The sequence below is a fragment of the Taeniopygia guttata genome, chromosome 2 (genome assembly GCF_048771995.1).
Source record: "Taeniopygia guttata chromosome 2, bTaeGut7.mat, whole genome shotgun sequence".
Taxonomy (NCBI): domain Eukaryota; kingdom Metazoa; phylum Chordata; class Aves; order Passeriformes; family Estrildidae; genus Taeniopygia; species Taeniopygia guttata.
The window spans coordinates 128,343,247-128,353,744 of NC_133026.1; positions in this window are offsets into that span (position 1 = coordinate 128,343,247).

A 10,498-nucleotide genomic window follows, 5' to 3' on the forward strand; every position below is an offset into this window, starting at 1 on the left:
TCCCTGTGGGTGCCCTTGCACTGGCTGATTCCAAAACCCTTACAGATCCACCTGAAGGGACCATCAGCTGCTCTGTTCACATCAGGGGCTGTGGAGAAAACGTACTAAATAATGCGTGGGCTTGTTCAAATTCAACAGAAAAGGGAACCTGCACATTTGATCAACTTGAGGCTCAAAGTCTGGAACTGGGATAACGTAGGGATGAGGATGTGGAGATGAGGACAGCCTTCATCAACAGCATTTTATCAGCGATGAGAGTTGAGAGAAGATGAGGTTACTTCTCCCTCACCCAGAATGCAGTCAAGTTTTGGAGGTATCAGACACAGCGTGCAACTTTCTGTGAAGGACATGCCTAGCTTGCATGCCACTGGTTTTTGGATTTTTTTCCCCCCAAGTCTGAAGAACATTGGAAAACATTTTGCTCAGTGAGGAGAAAAGTTCCTGAATTTTAGAAAAGTGCAATAAAAACTCATGGAAGTGAAAGGGCAGATACTTAACAAATAACATGTGAGAAGTGAGCTATTTAATGGGTTGCTCCATATCTTGAATGCACTCAGCACCACTCTGCTGTTGGCCTTACCACTCTAATTTCCCCTCCAGACCATACCAGTGTTTTCTCAGTGGCAGCTGCATGTATCACTGGGCCCTGCTGAAAATGCCTCTCCACTTTCACCAGTTCAGCACCCAATACTAAGGGAGCTACCTTATCCTGGTCTTGGCTTGGTCTAAAAATAATGGAAGTATCAATCAAATATTAAAAAAATACAGACAGTGACAGTGACAGTCATAGTCATGCGTGAAGACTGACAGCCACACCAGCTCTGTGCATTCTGTAGCAATGCAAAAGAATAAACCCAACCTCAGACACAAGAAGGCAAGATATAGTGCCTTGCAGAGTCAAATGTAATGCACTGTCTCTAAAATGAATTACTAATTATGTTAGAGCTGTACAAATCACCTGGTAGTGACCTTTTTATTTATTTAAAGTCTGCGTCACTACTTTAGTTATTGTCTTTCCATGATGCACTTGTGGAGTGTATACTTTCCTGCAAATGGAGCAGCAAGTTCCCCAAACCCACCTGTTTAAATACACAAACTCTCCTATATGCATTTGAGGGAAAAGTGATTTACCAAACACCAACATACATGGAGACATTCCTGAGCAGGTTGAACAGACCCTCCTGCTTGCTGTCACCTCGCCAGCTGCAGTAGAGGGAAGGAGCTGCCAAATTCAAAGCCTCATGAAAACACTCACAGCTGCCACAGGAGCTGTCTCCTGCAGGGCTCGGGCAAGCCAGGTACTTCAGCTGCCACCCCAGCTAGGGAACATGCAGGAGGTCACAGCTGAGCCAGGCCAGCCCAGAAAATTTGGGGGGTCATCACCACATTGTTACATATTCAAACCAATGTGGCTGTAGGCGACAGCAAACATAAAAAAGCTCAGTATAAGCTTTTATTTAAAGCAGCAAGTCTAAAACATCTTAACAACATAAATAACTACTGCTAATACTTGGTGCTACCCAACAGCTGAACTAGGTTATACTATTTGGTTTGATTGGGGATAGCCCAATATATAAATAGATTGCTGTTATGTTTAGCTGGGAACAAGGATTAGAGATTGGCTTAGTACAGAAGTAGATCCTGATTTCCTCTTAGGAAATAGAAAGAGATTAACTTGACAACAACAACAGAGCTCATACGCAGTGACAAACCAGCGCGTCGAGGATTTCCCTACCCAGGGATGATTTCCAGTGACATTGGTCTGACATCTCTGCTGCTTGTGTCATTTCCTGTGCTTAAAAGGGGCATCCCTTAAGTACTGCAGAGACAGGTAAATACTCCAAGGGGATAATGCTGAAGATTAATTACTGCTGACACTGAGTGCATACGCCAGGTATTAGAAGGCACCTGTTGTACTCCTCGTGCTGCCTCTCACTAGCAAGGCAATCCCTTCAGAGCAGCAGCACTTGGTGATCAGTGGTTGCACTGTGCAGTTTTATTCAGACATCTGGAGCAGATCTCTGTATCATTAGGTCTTTGGCTTTAAATCATAACACAGTGCTTGTGAGGAGTATTGGAAAAAGCACTTAAATTATTTAAAGAAATCATAACTGATGTGGAAAATATTGTTATTGCTTCTAACTGTTTAAAAGAGGACTTCTGAAATAGTTACAAATCTGAAGACTGAAACAATTGGAAACAACATCATTATTGGTTGACATAAACAGTCAGAGACCAAGCTGCATTGTGCCAACCACTATACAAACATATATCAAAAATATAACCATTGTCCCAGACAACTGTCAACCTCATTATTAAACTAGAGACATGGGAAACAGACCAAACAAAGAGAGAGCACTAGTCAACAGGAAAGGCAATGGCCAGAGCAAATCAATATCACAACAGGCATCAAATATATGCAGAAAATTACTGCAATTACTTTTATGCAAACTAACAGAGAATTAAATAGCACTGTGATCTTGCAGGGATCTTTTAGGCACAAAGGACATCAGACAAAAAGATATGGAAGAATGAAAACTGTAGATAAATTCTCCTTCATTGGTACAGATAAGAGATTTTTTGGTGGGGGAGCAGAGTTGAGTACGTTCTCCAGCAGAATTCTAAATAGCTTTGGGGCTTTTAGGACACCTTTACACTGCCTATAGAATTTATCATTCAGTTTCAGGCCATGTTTGTAATAACACAACATTTGGCCTCAGACAGTCTGTTAGTCTGAGTCATGCTTGGATTTCTCAGAAATCACAGAAAAGAACACCTTGCCACTATTTCGATTTTGTCTTTTTTTTTTTTTTTTAAGAAATGTTTAGAACGCCTTAGTCTGAGTTTCCAGTACTTAACAGTAATTTATTGATACGATTGTACTTTAATACTTTCTTTAATTCCTTCTTAAATCTTGCACCATAGAAAAAGGAGTGTCAAAAAACTAGTTTCTTACCAAGCTTATTGAGCTAGGCACAAAAACCTGTGCCTGGAAACATAAAATCTTTTCTATTAAAAGACCAAAGACTTTCCTATGTAAGAGCACAATGAAACATAAAAGCAACCACAATGGAAAAAATGGAATAGATTTACAGTTTTAAAATAGCATGCATGATACAAAAGTTCATGGATCTATTTAAATGTCAACAAAAACTTCGGGATTTTTTTTCATTACTGCAGAATGCATTCATTGTGGGTTTTAAGTGCCTCAATTTAGAAGTTGAAGGCAATTTTTATTAATAGCACATGTAATCCCAATACAAGAGATTCCTGTGGCAGATTCATTGGCTCCTTAAACAGACATCCTTGACATCAGTAGAAAAAAGGGCTGGAAAGAACTGCTTGGCAAGGGGGGATCCCCATGGCAGTGGGGTCCCTGCTGGCAGTGCCACCTCACTGCTCTCAGGCAGCATAGGCTGGAAACTTCCTGAGGAGAAGGCATGGATGTGCACCCTCTCCTATCTGGAAGGAGATTCCACACAGAGATATTCATGAGCCACAAGGCTTCCTGGGTCCAAAACACCTGGGGCATGAGGACCTCAGGATGCTCAGAGGACAGACTGAGCTATCCAGGGGCAGAGAGAGCACAACACTCAGTGGAATGTGGGGAAGGAAAGGCCACCTTGTTGTCTGTCATTGGCTGTAGCTGACAGCTTTAACCTCTTGTGAATAAACCCTGTTTATTCTAAGATCTCTGGCACACAGCACGTGCTGGCAGAATAGGACAGACACCATCACTGCAGGACCTCTGGTTATTATGCATGAATTCAGTTTGTGTCAGCCTTTTTCATGGATATAGTTCTTGTGAGCCAAGCAAGAAGAGAAAATACACTCTTCCCACCTTCTTGGGAAGGCAAATAGCCACCAGGAAAACCCTCTGTCCAGTAGAGCTTGACATTATGGTAAAGGAGTAATCAAAAGAGATGTCCCACAATCCACCTTATCAGAAGCCCTGGGAGATGTGTTTCCTGAGCTTACAGATCCCCAAACTCCCACTCTCACAGACAGCTGCCTTCCACTGCACGGCCACCAAAACAGGAAACCAGCTCAGGAGCTGCAGTGGACAGCCAAGGGTAGGCAGACCTCCAAGGCAGCTCACACCTTCAAAAAAATCCACCAGGTTTTTATTAGGGAGCCCTGAGGTTAAAAGACAGCCTTTAGTCCACGAGGCATCAGAAATGTCTTGGGTAAAATTTTTAGATGGGCAAGGAAGAGTGAAAAGAGCAAAGTGAAGGTTTTAAGAAGAGCATCATGCAATTACAGAGTAGGGGTGAAAGAGAGCCCAGAGCTGCAATGACACATCTGTCCCTCTGACTGTCCGTTGAAGGGATTTAAAGAATGGCAGAAATTGGTCTGATACTCTGCTAAATGGTTATTTTTCTTCTTGTTATAAACTTGATGCTAGAGTGATTTCTGGCCCTAAGAGATGAATTCCAAGCTGTCCTGAAGGTAAAAGGGCAAGAGCTGTCATTACCAGTGGAGTCTCTAAAATGAACTACATAAAGACTAAGACTAACAGATGATAAATTCCAGCTGCTGATGCTCCCAGTATACAGAACAGAGTTGTCATGAGCTACAACAGCTCTCAGGAGAGGGGAAAGAGACACCAGGATTGCAGAACCCCTTCACATCAATAATTTTATATAAAGTTTCCAGTGGAAATATTTTGGCACATCTACCCTTGGAAATGTCCATAAAAACCTTGCATGAAATATGTTTATGCTTTTCAAACTTTCTTTGTATATTCTCCTAATATCTTGATAATTGCCAGTGACCTAACTCCGAGGCCATTCCAGTGTTCATAAACCAGCAAGCAGTGGGACTGAGGGAGGTTTTCTGTTGCTGTTATCACAAAGAGAATTCAAGGTAACTGCAACTCTCTGGCAGGGATAAATTAATGTGGAATTCTTTTACTGATGCTCGCTTCCCAGGCATCCTCTGCTCCTTAGCAGCACAGTTACCTTCTCTGGTCATGCCATATATTGGCATAGGCAGCTCTTGCTGCTGAAATGCCAGTTCTTAAAACATGCTTTGGGGGACCTGAAGGCACAGGACGCCCTTGTGACAGAGGGGGCTTGGGGAGAAGTCACCCTGCAGCCAGGTCTGCAGCAATGTGAGAGAGACTGCAAAGCAGTGACAGCATAGGGGGCCCCAGGGGCTCGCTTGGCAAACAGGGATAGCAGAAGAAAAAAAGCAAACAGCTAATGAAGAAGGCACCTGCTGCAAACTAAACATTGCTAGGCTTGGGACAGTATGGAGAGCACTCCCTCCTCACCCAGTGCAAGAACTGGGCAGGGTCAGGGAGAGCCCTGCAGCCAGAGCACACAGCAGGGATCTGATAGACATGACAACAGCTCAATACATGCCAGATAAAGCCTGCAAGTAGAAGAAGAGATCCACAGTGTCATGAGCATGACACTATACTAAATGTATGCATCATTCTCCAAAGCCTTTCCAAAAATGACAAATTATCTCAATGCAGATGTTTCTTTATGTATTATTCCCTTTTCATATGTCTACTTTTCCTCATACAGGCATTTTAAGTCACTTAGGTAAATGATTAGGTAGATTGCAGAACAGTCAAAGGCCCAGGCAGTTGTCATGATAATGGAGATTACAGATATTACATATTCTTTCATCACACAGACCTCGTGGACCTCGCTGGTGAGATGAGTATAAAAAGAATTACTGCACAATAAAACTAACTGTAAAAGGAGAAAAAATGGAGGATGACAGAAGGTCAGAATAAATTATGTGGAATATCAATAAAATGTCACAAGAGAAACACTTTTCTGTGTTTGTCTTTTTATCAACAAACATTTTTACAGGCAATGAAATGTTGCATCCCCTGGCTGCTTTTGAACCAGTGCTAGAGCACATGGGCTTTTCATGAATTTACACATGCAGCAGAGAATGCATAAAATGAGATTTACACACTGTTATATTATTGTACATAGTTTTTTTGGGGTTTTTGAGGGTTTTTTGGAAGGCATCTTTTTTTCCATAGTGCTAAAAGACGAGCAGAAGAATCTGTTGGCAGTATAAAACAAGATATGTAAGTGAGCTCAAAGATCTAAAAGCTGCAACTGCGGGCCAGAGGCTGGAACATATGCAAAAAATATTTGTGTATTCATGTAGACACAGTCAAGTTTCCATTCTAACTTTTCCTATGTCAGAAAATAAAGAATTTCAACCAATTATATAGGCATTTAAATAGCTGTGCACTTTATAGCTTTCCAATTTCTGTGGTCTTGCTTTATTTCATGTGTGCCATTTACCACCTCCCATTGCCAATGGTTTGGAACCCAGTTCTAGGAGCTTTCTAGTAGTTCACTGCTGCAGCAGGCACCAAGCAACAATGTTGGCTGTAACAGCACGTACACTCTAGTCATGATTCATTATTTTTGGTTCCTAAGAGTATACATGATCCTAATCAAATTCATCTGTAAGTGAGTCAAGTGTGCTTGATTAATGCTAACGAGGAAAATCTGAGGGCAGATAGGCATGTAATTTCTGCTTCATTTAAAAACATGTTGGAAACTGGAAACCTATATTGGTGCAAAGCCTATTTCTAAACCATTAACTATATTTTGTCTTTCTGCATCTGTCAGCTGTAAGTACTGACAGCCTAGGAGCATAGTTTCTCTATTGCTTCTGCAGAGTGATTTTTCTTGTGGAGATGTATGTGGGCCTAGTTTTGCAGCCACATTACGGTTTGCCCCTGAGGCCATGAAATATTTATAGGGATCCTTCTATGTATTTGAATTGCAGCAAGCAGAACAGTCCCACCTTCTGAAAAATTAAATTTAGACATTGTGTCCCCAAAGATTTCAGTAGCAGGAACCTAAATAACTTGCAGAATTGGGGCTACCATCATTCACTGAAGAGGTGCAAGGTAAAAAACAGTTTGCAACCTTCTGCATTGAAAGCCACCATCACCAGTGACTAATAGACCTCAGCAGCAGCACTGATCAGACTTCCACAAGCCCCAGCTTTGCCATGACCCTGGCTGGCCAGCTGATGCCTGTCAACACAGGTGGGCATACAGAAACAAGCCCAATAGGTGCAGGTAATGTGAAATAGAAGCTTGTACAGTAACAACTCTCTTATGCAAACCTTTTGTTAGAAGCCACAGTGCCCAGAGAGATCTGCCAGCCCCAGTGGGGAAATGTCTTATTCTGGCACCAGCACAACCTTCTTTTCCTGGAAGAGCACACGTGACTCCGCAGCCTAATTTACCGTAGCTCCAGTGTCTGCTCTGCAGGTCTGTGACTGCTGTCTCGAGCTATTCCAGTAACTATTCATTGTAAATACAGGGAGTGTCGCTGCAGGCTGAGAAACAGCTTATCACAGGAGCAACACTGCTACTCCAGTGCTGAGAGCAGTGAGAGCAGCAGCTGGGACATGATCCTGCAGTGCTTGGGCTCAAACCCCTTGGAGGGAGCAAAACAAAACCTGCTCAGCCTTCCCCCCCTCAGCTCTAGGCAGGGAGTGCTCTGCGCTAAGGCTGCCAAGGAAGTGTGCAGCATACAGGAGGGGAGGTTACCAGGGTCACACACAGCACTTGTAACCTGTACATGACGGTGAGTGCAGAAAAGGCAATGACTGTCCATCCTCGTGTGTAGCAATGGAGCAAGGAAGGGAGAAAAATGTGTGCATGTGTTCTTAAATGCAATACAAGTAGGAATTTGGGAGACCAGCACTAGCAAAACAAGCTACCCAACCACACCAGAATGACAGGACACTCAGGGGATTATAGGCATATAGGATTTTGCCTTAATGTTCTCAGGTGTTTAACATTGTGCATTATGCATACCCTCAGGTGCCACTGCTGTGGCCAAGATTATCATAACTCTTCAGCTGAGAATCACAGACTGGTCACTGTCTTGACAGCCTGGTCCCTTAGGGACTCCTACCACATACCTAAAGTACTCAGCAATATCCATTCAGGGGAAAAAAAAACCCAAAAAACAAAACAAAAACAAAACAAAAACACCAAACTAAACACAAACCCCACTCCAAACAGTAGTCATTTCTGTCCTGAAAGGAATTCTGATGGGGTTTTCATAGCAGCCTTGTGGGCACTGCACTCATGCAGGAAAGGGAAAGCAGTATGTATTCCTCTCTTTCCCTGGAAGGGACTCAGAGCCATGAACGCCCTGGGCTGCTGTACTGTACTCCCAAGGAAATGACACAGCCCCCAAAGAGGAAGCTCATGTCCTCCCTTCCAAACCAAATCTTTTGACCACTACACTACGTTCCTGCTTTTATATACCAGATTGTTTCCATGAAGAGTATCAGCCCAGTACATGAGTTTTGGCATACAGCTGCTCCCAGTCACCTGCAACTCTTCTATGAACCAGGGGCTCAGGCATGCTCCTGAGAAGAGGAATCTGCAGAGCTGAATTCCTACAGAATATGGAGCTCCACTATGGAAAAATGGTTAAAAGAACTGACTATTAACCAAAAGGTTGCCTTACCTTCCTTGCAGCTTCCTCTTTTCATAGCTGAGAGAGACAAAGATAACAGAAAAGGGTGCACACAGGCATTAGGTGTGATCTTGTGGGTTATTCTGTTAAGGCTAGGCCCCCATGCTTCCCCTACAGTGCAGCAGAAGAGTTCACACACTCATTTTTGGATCCAGCCTTTTCCCTTTCTGACACCCCCAACAAGTGCTGGACATGCTGCTGTGGTTGCGCTCACTTAGCTCTTCAGTCACCAGACAAAAGTGGCGGGGCACTCTGAACCTCAGTCTCACACAGCATTTACTAGGCATCGGTTCTGAGAAGCATTATAGAATTAGAGCGCTCATCCCTGGTTAGGGGCATATTGAATACAGGACCTTTGAGGCCAGTTGTCTTGAAGTTCCTCATGCAGGGTCATCTGCTTTGAGCTTTTGGAATCTGAACACTGCCTGCCTTCCTTTTACACTCTTCTCAAAGAGCTGAGCAAACACTTGACTTCAACTGAGGGAAAACTAAATATTTTTGTTTGGATGGTACCTCCCAGGGAATGGATGCTTGAAGACGACTAGCAGCAAGCTTGCTTGTCCAGTGAATTTAGAGTCTTAAAATCATTTAAAAGCTGTGTGGATTCAGTCCTCTGTGTGCCTGTGATCAAGACTGTCTTGTGTCTACTACAGTTTGGAGCTTTGGGCACTCATTACTGTCCAGTTGAAGAGACTGCTCCAAGCTCCATTAGGTTTTATCACTCTCTTCATGGATTTTCTGTTTCGTCTGCTGACTTACTGTTATCCCATCTGTTGCCTTAAACCATATGAGTGGAACTATATCATAAAGTGACCATCTGGGCAGTTCAACCAGCTACAGTAAAGGAGATGCAGCCTGAGGTAGCATCCCCTGCTCTTGCAAGGGACAAGCCAAATCTGTTGTGCAGTAAGAAAGTTTAGGATGTTGCTTCAAAAGTGTACCAAAAATCTGTGAGCTAAATATCAGCCTTTTAAACCCATTTAGTGCAACAGGAAAGTCTTTTGGTTCAGCAGTCTCAGCTGTTTCAGTGTTGCTGCTGTCTGTAACAATGTGGACAGAGGAGCAGCCTAGAGCCGACAGAGCCTCTTGTGGGCCCCACAGCTCAGATTTTTCCCCTGCAGTATTTTGCAATGACTAACTTTTGCCGCAAGTGACTTAATGTAGGTTTCTATATGCAAATCTGTCAGCTTGACAAGAGTCCATCACAGCTTTTGGCTTTGAAAACCTCTCTTCTGTATCAGCAATGATGGCAAACAGAAGGCACAACCATCCTGATTAATTAATCCCCACACAGCACCTCCTAGCAACCCAAGGTTGTTATGCTAACACTTGTAGCCAGAGCTCCTAAATGTATAACTTAACCACATGGGAATGCACTATCTCACTCTCATGAGCTCAGAAGGCTTTAAAGGAAACCTTCCCTACCTCAACGCTTTCTCTGAGATGCCATCGGTGTCTGGAGACACAGCATGAGCAACAGTCCCAGAAGGCAGGAAGAGAAGGTCTGACACCAAAATACGTAGTTAATTAGCAACTCTTCCATTCTCCTAAAAGGCTGATGAAGCCACACACTCAGGCTTTAGTTCTGTGTCCATTACAGCAAATGACAAGGAATTCCAGAGATGACTGGCCTTTTTGGGAGGCATCTAAACCACTGAACTTATGTCAGTGAGTTTGTATAGTGCTAAGCGCTCACAAACAACTGGAGAAATGCTTGTCTAGGATGCAGGGCAATTCACAGCTTCCATGGATTTTTGTCACTCTGACATACACTATCTGCTGAGAGTAGTCCTCAGGCTCCATATTCCAACACCACTGGAACTTCCCCCACTGAATCTTCTCAGATGCACTAGTGAGGGCAATGTCACATCCCACCACTTCCTGCAATATTACATGACATCCCTCTGCCTGACTTGGTATCAACAGGTTATTAAGGTGCTATTTCAGAATGTCTGTAACCTTGTGTTTTTTTAAAAAAAATATTTTTACTAGAAAATATTAGTTAAGCA